General features: G+C 40.1%; 1 protein-coding gene across 3 annotated transcripts in view; it reads right to left on the bottom strand.

The window, feature by feature from the left end:
• The window catches only part of LOC144829219 (uncharacterized), a 464,862-nt gene that overhangs the window by 20,034 nt on the left and 431,748 nt on the right, over nt 1-13,080 (bottom strand). The window lies entirely within an intron of this gene.

Raw genomic sequence — 13,080 nt, 5'->3', positions numbered from 1 at the left:
GAAGAGACGGACAGTGCCATAATTTAATAGCTATAGCGCTGCCCTGCCCTTTCCCTCCCAAGCAACAGACAGCAAGTTTGGTTGATGCATTACACGACACCTTTGTTGATCTACTCCTGCACTTTAACATTGAGAGTTTGGTGCAAAAGGGTTGCTGCGGAGAAGTAATGAAGGTATTTATAGAAAGCACGGTGTGCTTGATAAAACCGGTTTAATTGGGGTGTGTTAAGGTATTCTCTCACACACTTCCTGTATTTTCCCCAAATACTGAAATTATGCAGATAAGTAGTTTGTGGCATTTTTTGCATGTGAGTTTTTATGTTAAAACAGGACTTTCAATGTCCTTTTCTGTTGTCTGGCTATACATAGAAAACATTCATCCCGTTTTTAACTGGCAATGAGAACAATTTTAAAGTTAATTTACAAAATAACAACACCTCACATTTCCTCACCAACTGGCACTTGCAAAAAAAACATGCCGAATTGAACACTAGACTCTGCAGACCCTTGCTTAGACAGCAGGACTTTTTAGCTAAATAAACACTCAATGAAAGTGCTGCTTATGTGCAGTTTGTCTAAAATGCAGAGGTTGGTGAAAATTCCTCATGAACCCTGCTTTGTTTTCGGCACATGTCTGGAGGCCGCTCGCAAAAGGAATATCTTACCTTATGGGCCACTCTCTGATTGCAAATGCAATACCACCTCCTTTGAAGTGTCTGTAAAATATTAACCTTTCCTGAATTCAGTGACAAAACAGTGATACAGACCATTAGAAGTTGGTATATGGAAAAAATAAAACCTAAAAGATGCCCCGTCCTAATACTGATCTGTAATGGTTTTCTAAATCCATTTATTGATTTGGAAAAGCTTTTCGGGATTGTAGAATGGGCATAAAATATTTGACAAAGGATTTTATCATTCGCAAACCCTCTGATTTACCGAATCAGAAGACTGAGATGTCTATATGCGTACTGCGGGTTTGGTGTGTGTAACTGTTGCTTTGGGTGGTGAGTGTGCGTACACATTCAATAGGCACTTGCGTTGTACCTTGAGATGTTGTAGTACCTTCCATCTTTTTTCCCACTCCTTGTTAGTTAGGATGTTCCTCTGCCTGTGAAGCTCTATTAAAATGCTGAGGTGCATTTACGGACAATAAATGTAACCCTCATACTTGCCTGCGTTCCTGTGAATTTATGAAAACTCTGATACTCGTTTATTGGTATTGTGTGTGATGTGAAGCATGTGTGGGGTCTGTGTTTGGGAGCTGTGCTCATGTGAGTGTTTATACATAGGTGCTATGCTTTGTGGGTCTATTTGAATGTTTGCATGGGTGGCTCTGTGCATGCTATGTCATGTCATAACCTAACATGCTATGCTACCAGCATAAGTATAGTGTACTTATTCTATATGTGTGCTGTTGCATTTTTGGTGCCCTTTATAGTACTGGGATTCTCCTTGACATAAGTCAAAGTGGTCTATTCTCATTCTGTTAGATTAAAGAAACCAGTCTACCAATTGCAGTTGAGTTATGGTTTTTACTGGTTAATAAGTGACATACTATTCGCCTGATAGAATCAGAGATCTTAATGGTAAATAATGTGCATGGATGTGCGTTTTTTGTGTGTGTGCCAGAGTACTTTCAAATGTATTTTATTTTTCTGGAGCACAACATTATTAATTGTATAGCCTGATTAGTCTGTTTTGTTGAGATGAATCATTAGACAAATGCACACCTTTAATGCAATGTTGTTTATCTATGGGGGCTTAAGCTATAACATTTTGAATGTTTATGATAAGCAGGTTTGTGAAAGAATGGATGTATAATTGAAGTTACAACGCTTAGCGAAAGTAAATGGCTTTGGTGCATTGTTGTGCACATGAAGATGGCAGTATTATATATAATGTGTTGGTTTGGGTAGGGAGAAATGTAACTGTATCTAGCTTTGATATTTAGGTTTTAGAGAGGACATACATTGCGAAGTCAGCAATAGTTCGCTAGTTGGGTTGTGCACTTTATGGTGCCAGAGTATTTGTCATATGTGCTCTTTTGGTGTAGGGCCAGGACATAAAATGGTAATTAAATTGTGTTATTATTTTAATTTTCCTTTTCTGGAACTTCTGAAAAGCAGTGGGCGACGCTCCTCTGCCTTAGAGGAGGAGCCACCCCTTTTTAAAATGTCCAACCGTTAGAGATTCCCAAGGAAGATGGAGGCTTACTCTGTTTCCTATGAGGAATTGGCAAGGTCCATCCAAGAAGTAATATCTACGGAGGATAGTTCCTGGGACGAAAACTGAACTAACTGTAAGGAACATCCACGTGTGATTTGCTGGAAAGTAGACTTTTACTCAGTTTCTGGAAAGCATGTCTTGTTGAAATACTGCTACTGAATACAACCAGGTGCAAAACACAGAAAAATATGTTTACATTTTACAAGCAAATAGAGAGTGCCTCAGTTTCTGGAAAGCTTATGCCAGGTACATAAAGATCTGATTTACATGGAAGTACAAAGTTTATTTTAGGTCAATATCGATGGTATTGTCAAGTAAATAGAGCATCAGCCAGTCTCTACAAGAGATATGTGTTTTGGAGGGTTTTCATTTGTAATTGTGAGGGACGTGATTTAGCGGCCTTCTTTCCTGCACTATCTGCTAGTAGAGATGAGTAGGCAAAGGAGCAGCGGGCTTTGTTAGTTAGAATTATATCGTTACATTTAGGCCTTCTAGCTATGTAGATAATAACAATTATAGTATATTGTAGCGCATAATTAACTGTGTGTAGTACTTTATCAGCCCTTTCAAATGAGGAGAGGACAAATGCAGCTTGTTTTCTGGCCTTGTGGGTCTGCTCTTCTGGGGGGTTCTTCAGGTCTTTCTGTTGGTAGAGATCGGCTGGGTTTTTCTGGATCCCATATTACATGGGATCCAGAAAAGACCTAACTAGCACAAACAGAGGTGTACCCAGCATAAAGTTGGTTTTATTTTAACTCGAATGCTCTCAACAAAAGAGCACCCTAGAAAGGGTTGGGTGGTACAAAAGAACTGACGTGGATTAAAATGAAGCACTAGATAATAGGGGTTCAAAAACTAGAGGTGGTGAGATAAATATAGAATGGATTAGAAGGTTCACAAAACTATGGGGTGAAAAACAATGCATGGGGAGGACACAAAAACAAGACGTGGGGATAAAGAAACGTACCACAAAGGGTGAACAGGCACAAACATTTGAAATGTAGAAATTGCAAAGCATGAGATACGAGGGAGGGTAGAAAAAATCTGTTATTAAACAAAAGCATTCGGATTATGAACACAAAACCTGAGGTGGGCACAGAAACACAAAGTACAGGTGTTCAGGACAGAAAAAACTTGGGTGAGTTGAAAGAGAAGTACAGAGGAGGGGATACACAAAAGCGAAGGTTGAGCCAATAACAAAGTACACAAGGAATACGGGGCAAAAACGACGAATATGGAATGGGAAATGCAGGCATAGGGTTGAGGGAGAACTGTGGCAAAGGAAGTGGAACGAGGCAAAACTGTGAGTGATTATGGAATATGGGGGCCTAAAAACGGTGATGGATGAGGGGGAAACTTACCTAAAGTAAGTGCTTATCATCAGTAAGTGGACATCAGAGGTGAAAGAGAATGGTATGGATCACCCAGGATATTGAGAAGTCTGGCCAGCTGTCACTTTCATCAGAGCCTGTGTCCTGCCTGAATACATGTCAGTGTATATATGCTGTGTGTTTGCATATGTGTGTGTGTCTGCGTTTTGGGTGTGCTTGGTCTGTTCACATGATTGGTGTGTGTGAGATATGTGCCCAGGTTGGGGTGCATGTGTAGGTGTATGTTCAAGTTTTAGTGTGTATCCGTGTTTGTGTTCTGTTTATTTTATTGTGCGCAGTGTATGCATGTGTGCAAGAAGTGGGTGTGTGCACGGTTATTGTGTGTGTGGTCTGTCCATGTACTAAAGTGTGTGTTTGTGTGTGTGAACATATGCACATACACATGCATGCTATATGCATCTATATGTGTGTAAGTGCCTTTAAGTTGCGCATGTGGCAAAGATCTTGTCAGCTTTAATTTTACTTATGGAAAGTAACTGGGCATCTTACTTTAAGGAGGTTAGCACTTAGCAAAGGGAGTACTAAGTAACTAAATAACGGACACGTTTAGTTGGGTCGCGGTTTCAGAACGTGTGCGGGGTTGTTGGCTCGATAATTAAGGAACAGTAACATGTATACACTTTAAACAGAGCTGGAGATACAAACAGGAAGTGGTGCATTATGATGCATGGAAAACACATATTTGGCGATGTACATTTGCATATGCAAGGTGACAAGGAAGAGGAAGATTCACTTTGGACGAATGCAGTGCTCGTGGCTGAACCTGTATGAAAAGTACTGCAAAAACAAAGCACACATAGGAGGAGTCCCTCTTAGAGACACACCTCAAAAGCACAGACATGCACACACATCAATACAGGTGTACACAGAAGAAGTAACTGTTGGATGTACAAAAGATGAGGCACTGTCAGCTACGCACACATGGAGAGACACTTTGAGATATTATTATACAGTCAGAAGGACAGTTAGACATACACAGGACCTGGCACTATTACACAGACATACATGAGGAAGCACATGCATGTGTACAAACAGGATGAGTCACTGTCACACATACAACACAGAAGCGATGTCTGACAGACACAGAGTGAGGCACTATCAGACATAGGGCCTGACCATGAGGTTGGCAGATGGGACACTCCGCCACAAAATAGACAGATAACTCATCCGCCATATTAAAGTTCCATAAGTTATAATGGAATTGTAATACAGCGGATGGGATATCCGTCACGTTTGAGATGGAGTAACTCTGTCCGCCAAGATCCTAATCAGGCCAACAGTCAGAGAAGGTGGTAACCACCATGGAGAGGGTGGCTGAGAGCTACACATAGGAGAAGACAGTCAGATACGAACACCGGAAGTAGCACCTCCAATACATACTCGCGGAAATACCCAGCCTTACAGGCTCTAGAGGGTTGAACAGCAGTTTAGAGCCATCCAGGCAGGACCTGCCTCTCTAACAGGAAATGACAAAGCCATAAATACAGGAAGATATTTTTGTATTGGCTAAGAATTTGAAAACCTATTGCCTGACTAGCTTAGCCAGGACTCAGCAAAACAATGTTAAATCCAGAAGATGCCAGTGGCAGATTTGTTTTACCTTTTCAACATTGACTCGACTCGCAGTGAAGTATATACTCTTTGTCTGCAGTACTGTTTTTTTAATATCCACGTAAAATAACATTTGTTGTGGATTGACTGCACACACACACACACGCACACACATGCAACACTGCTTTTGAAATGATTAAGTCTTTTGTCCTTTTCAAATCATTGTACTCAATGTAAATGGCTGTCTCACTACACAACTCCTACATAATATTAAGTATCTGTGAAATACGTAGGCATAAGTTGAAAATATAACTTTTTATTTGCATGCTGTTCTCTTGCAGGTATGTGTTTTTGTTTGTGTAAGGAAGGCTTGGTGAGGGTCGCAGCAAAAAAGAAGATTTTAGACAGCTTGGTTTTTTGGTGAAAAGAGAGTTTTTTGCACCTAGTTTAGAAGGTCAAGGATTTAAGGACAGAATCGGTTAATTTGCCTTATTAGCAGCCTATAAATATGAAAGCAACTGCTCTGGTCATATAACTGTCATATTTTGTGTGTTAAACTATCTGAATGAAAGTATTCGAAATTGTGGTTGTGCATAGCTCATTGAAGTCCTGAGGAACTGTCGGTCATGAATCCTTGTAAGGACCTCACACATATCTCACAGCATCATACTGAAATACTACTCCACACACCTCATTCCTGACTGCGGTTAAACTCGTAGATCATGCTACCAAAAACTTTTTTTTTAAAATCATAGTCTACAAAAGCCTTTCCCAAAACCAGCAGCCTGTAAGTGGCACAAAGCTCGATCAAAACACCAGCAGCATGACACTTGTTTTCAACACAATCACAAGAAAAGCTACCTAAAGATGGTTTATTAAATTCACATGTCAAAACCAGCAGAAACAGACAGATTTCAACAAAACTTATACCACCAATATAGCAGCGTGCATAAACTGGTTTTAATAAAATCCCTTCCCAGTTGAAAAAACGTATTTTATGAAAAATCTTTAAAATGATTTCAATAAACTACCATCCCAATCAGTTTAAATAAAGTCCGATCCCAATAACAACAACACTAAACTGTTTTCCACAAAAAGTCATATCCGAACATGAGGAAGCTAAAATTAGTTTCTACAAAATACCACCCCTGCACCATCAAACTTACACTGATTTTAACAAAACCACTCCCCAGCGCAGGCGACCTTCCAGTAACCTTTTAACTATATGACACACCAAATCAAGCAGCAGCCAAAACTGGATTCAATACAATTCCAGCCCAACACCAACAACCATAAACTTCTTTATAAAAAAAAGTACTATACCATAAGCTTGTTTCTACAAAAGCCCTTCCTAGCACCATCAACCTCTGCGTGGTTTTAAAAAATATGCAATTCTAACATCTGAAACAAGGTTCAACACAGCCGCTTCTCAAAACTATCAAGGTATTGAGAACGTTCCTTAGCAGGTTAAGATACTTTTCAATGAAGAACTATCAAGGGAAACATAGACTATAGCTCTATTTCGAACCCTAATTTCATATGTAATGATGCTGCAGTGTACTACATGTTTTGGGTGGAGAATGTCCAACAGTTCAAAAATGACTCAGTAAAGATAACTAAAAATACACGTTCTGAAAATATGCAGAAAGACTGCAGGAATATTTTCCTAAACTGGACTATCCGATTGATGATATGATATGTTGTAGAGTGGTGACAAGGTCTGGTGGCTGCATCATCCACTGTCACGCCACAACAGAACACATGATTTTTAAGCCCCCACTTGACTACTTGTGTGATCTTGGGCACTTCATATTCCTACACCAAAGAGAGAAGGTTTTCAAAAGACTCTTCCTGGGCGCAGAATGGAAAGGCCACTGCGCCTGCTGTGTGTTTAGGAGATGTTCTGCTTTACCACAGCACTAGGCACACTAAGGATAAATACTACATGCCCAACGGAAATCAAAGTCAGTCTAACAACATGTCACCAGTGCCTAGCAGTCATTCAAGAGGGGTCTAAATGCCAAGGGTTGATCCTTCCATGATTTTGAGGAACATTCCTTTTTTATGAGGATTTTCTCAACACATCCAATAGCTTCTCATTCAGGATTTTGTGTTGATGCCATACTTCTCAGTTATATTTAGATTGTCTTTTTAAAATGTCGACATCTGCCACTAGGTCCCCCTTTTTTCTACTTTTTAAAATGGAAAACGCTAGCAGGGGGACGAGGATGTAGGAACCAGTTAGAAGAGGAACCGAGTGCACATAGTACCCACTTAGCATGCCTAGACCAAAAGTGAAACTGCATTCTCAAATCTTGTTTTGCCTCATGATACATGAACCAATAAAAATTGGAGGAACTTACTTTTGGGGAACTCTGTATGCATCTTCTCGCAAAACCCAGAAGTGCTCGAGCTGTGTTCGGCAGGCCCACAGATCCATTTCTGCACTGAGCAGTCTGTGTAACGAATTTCTCTTGACCATGGCGTGCTTGGGAAGATAGCTGATTGCTTGGGAAGATAGCTGATTGTATAAGGGTCCAGGTAGCCTTCTTGTTTAATGAGTAGGGAGTGGCTCATCCCTCTACTAAAGCAGAATGCATAACAATCCCAAAGTGTAAACTACCCCATTGATCTCGGTCATTAAAACGATGTGTAACTTTAACGCAGCACACTTAATGTACAGCGTGCTTCTGAAGGATTCTTTTTTGATGCGGATTAAAAAAATGAAAGAGCACACCAACACCATTCCCAAATGTTATTAACCATATCCACACCCACGATCATAAAATTGCATGCTGTTTGCTTGATCGTATGAATTTGCATAAACAACCAAAACGACAAGAAACCGAGGTTTGAATGCACTATAGTGGGCTAATGGAGAACTAGGAACCATGTAAACTGTTTTAATAATACAGAGGATGGTGATCTAAATATTGTTCACTTTGTTCGAATTTAAAGGCAACCTTTCTTAAGCAAAATATTTTCCTGCAAGAATTGGCGCTCAGGCGGGGTATACAACGTTTACAACGCAACTTTTACAACGCACTACCATTACAACGAAACTTTTACAACGCAACATCCATTACAACGCATACATTTACAACGCAGTCATTACAACGCATGACACTACAACGCACACCACTACAACGCATACCATTACAACGCAGTCATTACAACGCATACCATTACAACGCAAAACTTACCATCCAACACTTACCCTACTGTTGCACCCCCTGGAGTTAGAATAGTAATTTTAACCCCTACACTATCCAAAACTTTCCCTACTGTTGCACCCCCTGGAGTTAGAATAGTAATTTTAACCCCTACACTATCCAACACTTACCTTATATGCAATGTAATGTAATGCGTTGTAATGGTATGCGTTGTAAATGTAGTATGCGTTGTAGTGGAATGCGTTGTAAAGGTATTTTTTAAGAATTCGTTGTAATGGTATGCGTTGTAATGGTGTGCGTTGTAATGGATGTTGCGGTGTAAAAAATGCATTGTAAAGGTATGAGTTGTAAAAGTGTGCATTGTAACGTCATACATCCCTCAGGCGGAGTATAGACGCAGTACCTGCACTTAATTCTGTCTTAAATGTTGGGTTCTGCCCCACAAGTGTACATTCTCAGATTCCTTCCATCCTAGGAAGGAAGGAGAGGTGAATGGATATATCTGGGTATGAGTTACTACTGGGAAAGGATGCACGCACAGTTATACCTAAAAACACATAGGTTTATGGATGTTACTATGTGCAACATAAAAAGGCATATATAGTATAGGCGAAGGAAGACCTAACATAGCCATTTTCTATGATTCCCAAAACAATGGTGAATCACGAGTCTCTAAAACCCGAGGTGTTCGTTTAAGGTATACACTACTGTCCTTCAATGACCAGATCATTTGTTGGGCATTGAGAAAACCAGCCTGTGTACTCCTGCTTCGGTGCTCTTTCTAAAATTCCAGCTGCTTCCCTATCTTCAGGCAAGTGTGAGCAGCTGGGCCGCACCCTTTGTGCCTCGCCTGCATCCTCCCATTCGGGCTCAGCTCAAATCGTGAGTATGTTTGAGAAACACAACATGATATCAGCAGTCACACCCACATTCTCTTCACGTATAACTCCTTTTTTTGCAGTTTTTATATAGCACGAAGGCATTGGAGCGCCTTACATGAGCACTAGTTGCATGACACATTCTGGGCAAATCCCGTAAACTCCCAAAAACTATTGTAACCTTATGTCATATACCTCCTAGCTAGTTCCAAAGGCTGGCACATACGCCTTTGGCATTAGTCTGCCACTCTGTTTTGCACAATCAAATTATGCATTCGTAGGGAGGACACACAAAATAAACGTACCTTTTTATGTGTTCACACATTGGAAAGCATTTTCTACGGTCTACACTAAATACCATGTAAGAAAAAGAACTCAATATAGTGTTCGAAGACGTTCACTTTTAAGAATGTTCCAGATACTAAAAAACTCACGTGTCCACCACTTAAGCGCCCTGGATATTATGAGAAACTAGCGTGTCTCTATTTCCAATTTTTACTAATACTAAGGAAAATTATTTAAAGAGCTTGCGTGGGTGTTAACTGCTGCTTTAGTAAATGAGGCAGCTCGCGCTTTGACGGTTAGTCAATCAGCATTAGGAGGCGCGCGTGGAGATGCTTTCTTCCGGCTGGAGCAGGCGGCGTCTCTCAAGGAACTCCAAGATGGCGGCCGCCGAACTCTGAAAAAGACGCGTCCGCGCGTCCAACGGGCACGCGCGCGCACACCCAGAGGCCTCCGGGAGCGTGTTGTGCCTACCTGGGAATCTGTGCTCGCGCCCTGGTTTCTTGATTCACTCTCATACACACTTCCTTCAGCACTATAATGCACAGAATCATTCCACCAAGCAAAATGGCGCTGCGTCCTCCATTGTGCGCATTCAACTTCTAAAGAGACCCCCACAGAAGCTGCAGAGGGTGGAGCACTGTGGTGAAAGGTGTTTTGGGAGACTCTAGTGTCCTCCTTCAGCGTAATAATCGAAATCCTTCCAATAGTAAATAATAAACCCTAGCCCATTTTTACTGCGCAACAAGGCCAATGCGTTAGTTTGAGTTTCGATGTAGAATGTGAAAAAAGTGTTTTTTTTCTATTGTGGCTTCTGTTAATCCTCATGGAGATATCTGGTGCACATGCCGTCCTTTGTTTCCCCCGCTTGCCCTTGAAGTTGGATGGCAAAACCTCCACTCTGTCCATACCTCGGTCGCTTTTCCTCTCCATTGCACCCAATTATCTTTCCGAGAGCGGTGCCTCAATTATGTTTCTTTAAATTTCAGTCAAGCACGTTACTTTTTATTTATTCACTTATATACATACACTTGGCATGTACATAAAAACGTAAACACTAATGATATATATGTCCATATTCTATATATGTGCACACACACACACAATCATAATGTACTGTAATATACATTCTCCTTCGTAGATATTCTCATGTATGTTTTTTGACACACGCATTTGCACACATATATACACATTCCTATTGTACTTATCTATGTTTATATATGCAGACAAAAATATTTTCATTTTACCTTCTCACAATCATGTTCATATATTATACACTCATGTGTGCATGCATGTTATTTACTATACACGCCTTTAGCACATACATTGTATATCTAGGTATATATTCTTCCAATCCTTGGGCGGGGGTGGGGCTACTTCTGAGCCTTGTGAACCTTGCTGCTACATACACAAAGAGATGTCTTTTGATTTTGAGTCATTTACTTTTAAACCCATTCTAAAAGTAAACGAAAATACATATACCTCTAAAATATGTATGAAGGCCATGGTATACCCTTGCGTTTTGGTGGAAAAGGGGCCTACTGTGTCAAAAACCCATTGCAGCGCAACTGAAAACGTAGGTAAACCAACGGAACATATAAAACTAAGACTAAAGGGTGGGAAGCCCGTTTCTAGGAGGCTGTGTGTATTTTGAGGCCTGCTCGTTGTGGAAGTCAGCAGCAGCCAGGGGTGCGTGGGTGTTTGGCAGCCCTCTGCCATGTGTGGGCCGCTCGGGGAGCCCACCTCATTGTCTGTCCTCTCAGCCAGCACCGGCGCACAGGCTCCCTTTGACCCCGCCACTTCACCGTGTAAAATCGAGTTAGCCGGGAGCTTGCTATCTAATTCCAGGAATGGAGATGTAATCTTTTTACGAGAGAGCACTTTAAATATGCAGCAAGCGCGGGCTTTTATGCCAGGCTGCCTAGACAGCAAAGTGCACGCCGCCATTTGCTCCTCTCTGCCTACATTATTTGAAATCAATACTGGCGAAGTCAAAATACTTTTGACAACATTGTCATGCTGCATATGAAACAATCTCGCTCAGCGACACTTTCTGGAACTGCCAGGTTACATGGCCAGAATAAAAGACATTTTGCTCAGATACAATTTACATGTTTTATCTTAAAGACAGCACATAAAGACTGCATGCTTGTCGTATTTTTTTCAACGGGCAAATACGGTTTTATAAACATACTTTCAAGAAATAACTAAATATTTGATTTATGCAGTTTTATAGGCGCATTCTTCAAAGTGCATTTTGAAGTATTCTTCCAATTGGTTTAAACTGTGTTGTATGGAAAAGGTGTTTTAAGAATTACAAAATGCATTTGAAATAATTCGTGGACGTACATTTTGAACTGCAAACGTTTTGAACGGGAAAAAAAATACTTAGGAAAGAATTTGTGTTTAGTTTTTCATTTCGAACCTGGGTACTATTTCGTGACAGTAACCTGTGTCCATAAGGCGTGACATTTAGGGGACCCTCTGAATGGAAATGGTATCTTGGCTTTCCAGACCCATGTTGTAGTTTTTAAAAATTAAAAAAAAAATTGTCTGCGTTATTGTTTAAACAAATGGGCTTTCTTTGCCATTACATTTTATGAAGCGGATTTTTTTTATATGTACTATTGATACTAAACGCGCATATTAAAAATATTTCCTAGAGTAAACAGGGACTCGCGAGAAAAGTTTAGTATTTTTGTTTCTTCCACCTACGTTTAGTTCCGTTAAAGACAATATATGACACCTAACTGCATTTTAACACTGTTTACCAACTAACTTTAAGACCTTTTCATTTTAAACTGGGTATAAGGTTATGGTTACTTTTTAAAGACGAGATCCTAGAGTTACATTTCCAACCGTAAACTTCAAAATAAAAAAAATGCAGTATTTAATTTTTTTGGTTCACATGAATAGTTTCAAACATCTTTTATCAAATGTTTTTCTTTAAAGTTCCTGACATAAACCCAGCTGCACGTTGAACAAATATTGAGAGTTTTTTGTTGTTGAATTTGCAATAGGCGGAAAGGCTCATCTTTCTGTGGCATGTGCTTTGAAGTCGCAATTTCAGTTCATTATTTCATGCAGCAGAATTTCAAATTGTACAACACTGAGAGTTTTATTACTATTTTAACTCGTGCTAGAAAATTGAAAGGTTCCTTTCCTGCAAATAACTAAATGTTTATCAGCAGTCCTCCTAGAAAGAATGTCTCTGATGCATGGATAAGTGACCAAACTTTAAATTTGTACTTCTGAGGTTCTTCAAAATTATCGTGGAAACCTGTCTTCGATTCCAACAGCTGGGATACATACATCTTTAGAATGTTTTGAAGTATATTATCTCCTGAGCATGACCGTGTTTAAACTGAACGTGGATTGCAGAACCTGCGTTTTCTGAAACTTTTTTCAAAAGAAGGAATATGACTAATGAACACAAAGGTCAAATTTCAATCCTGAAATTGAGCTAAACGTGTGCCTTTTAAAAATAAAATGTCACCGTCAAGATTCTTACAAAACGTGTATTTAGATAACGCCCACGTTCAGGCGAAAGCAATTCACTTCCAAAGCTTTACTTTG

This window comes from Lissotriton helveticus, chromosome 1_1 (genome assembly GCF_964261635.1).
Source record: "Lissotriton helveticus chromosome 1_1, aLisHel1.1, whole genome shotgun sequence".
Classification (NCBI taxonomy): Eukaryota; Metazoa; Chordata; class Amphibia; order Caudata; family Salamandridae; genus Lissotriton; species Lissotriton helveticus.
This window is presented reverse-complemented; position numbering and strand designations above follow the sequence as displayed.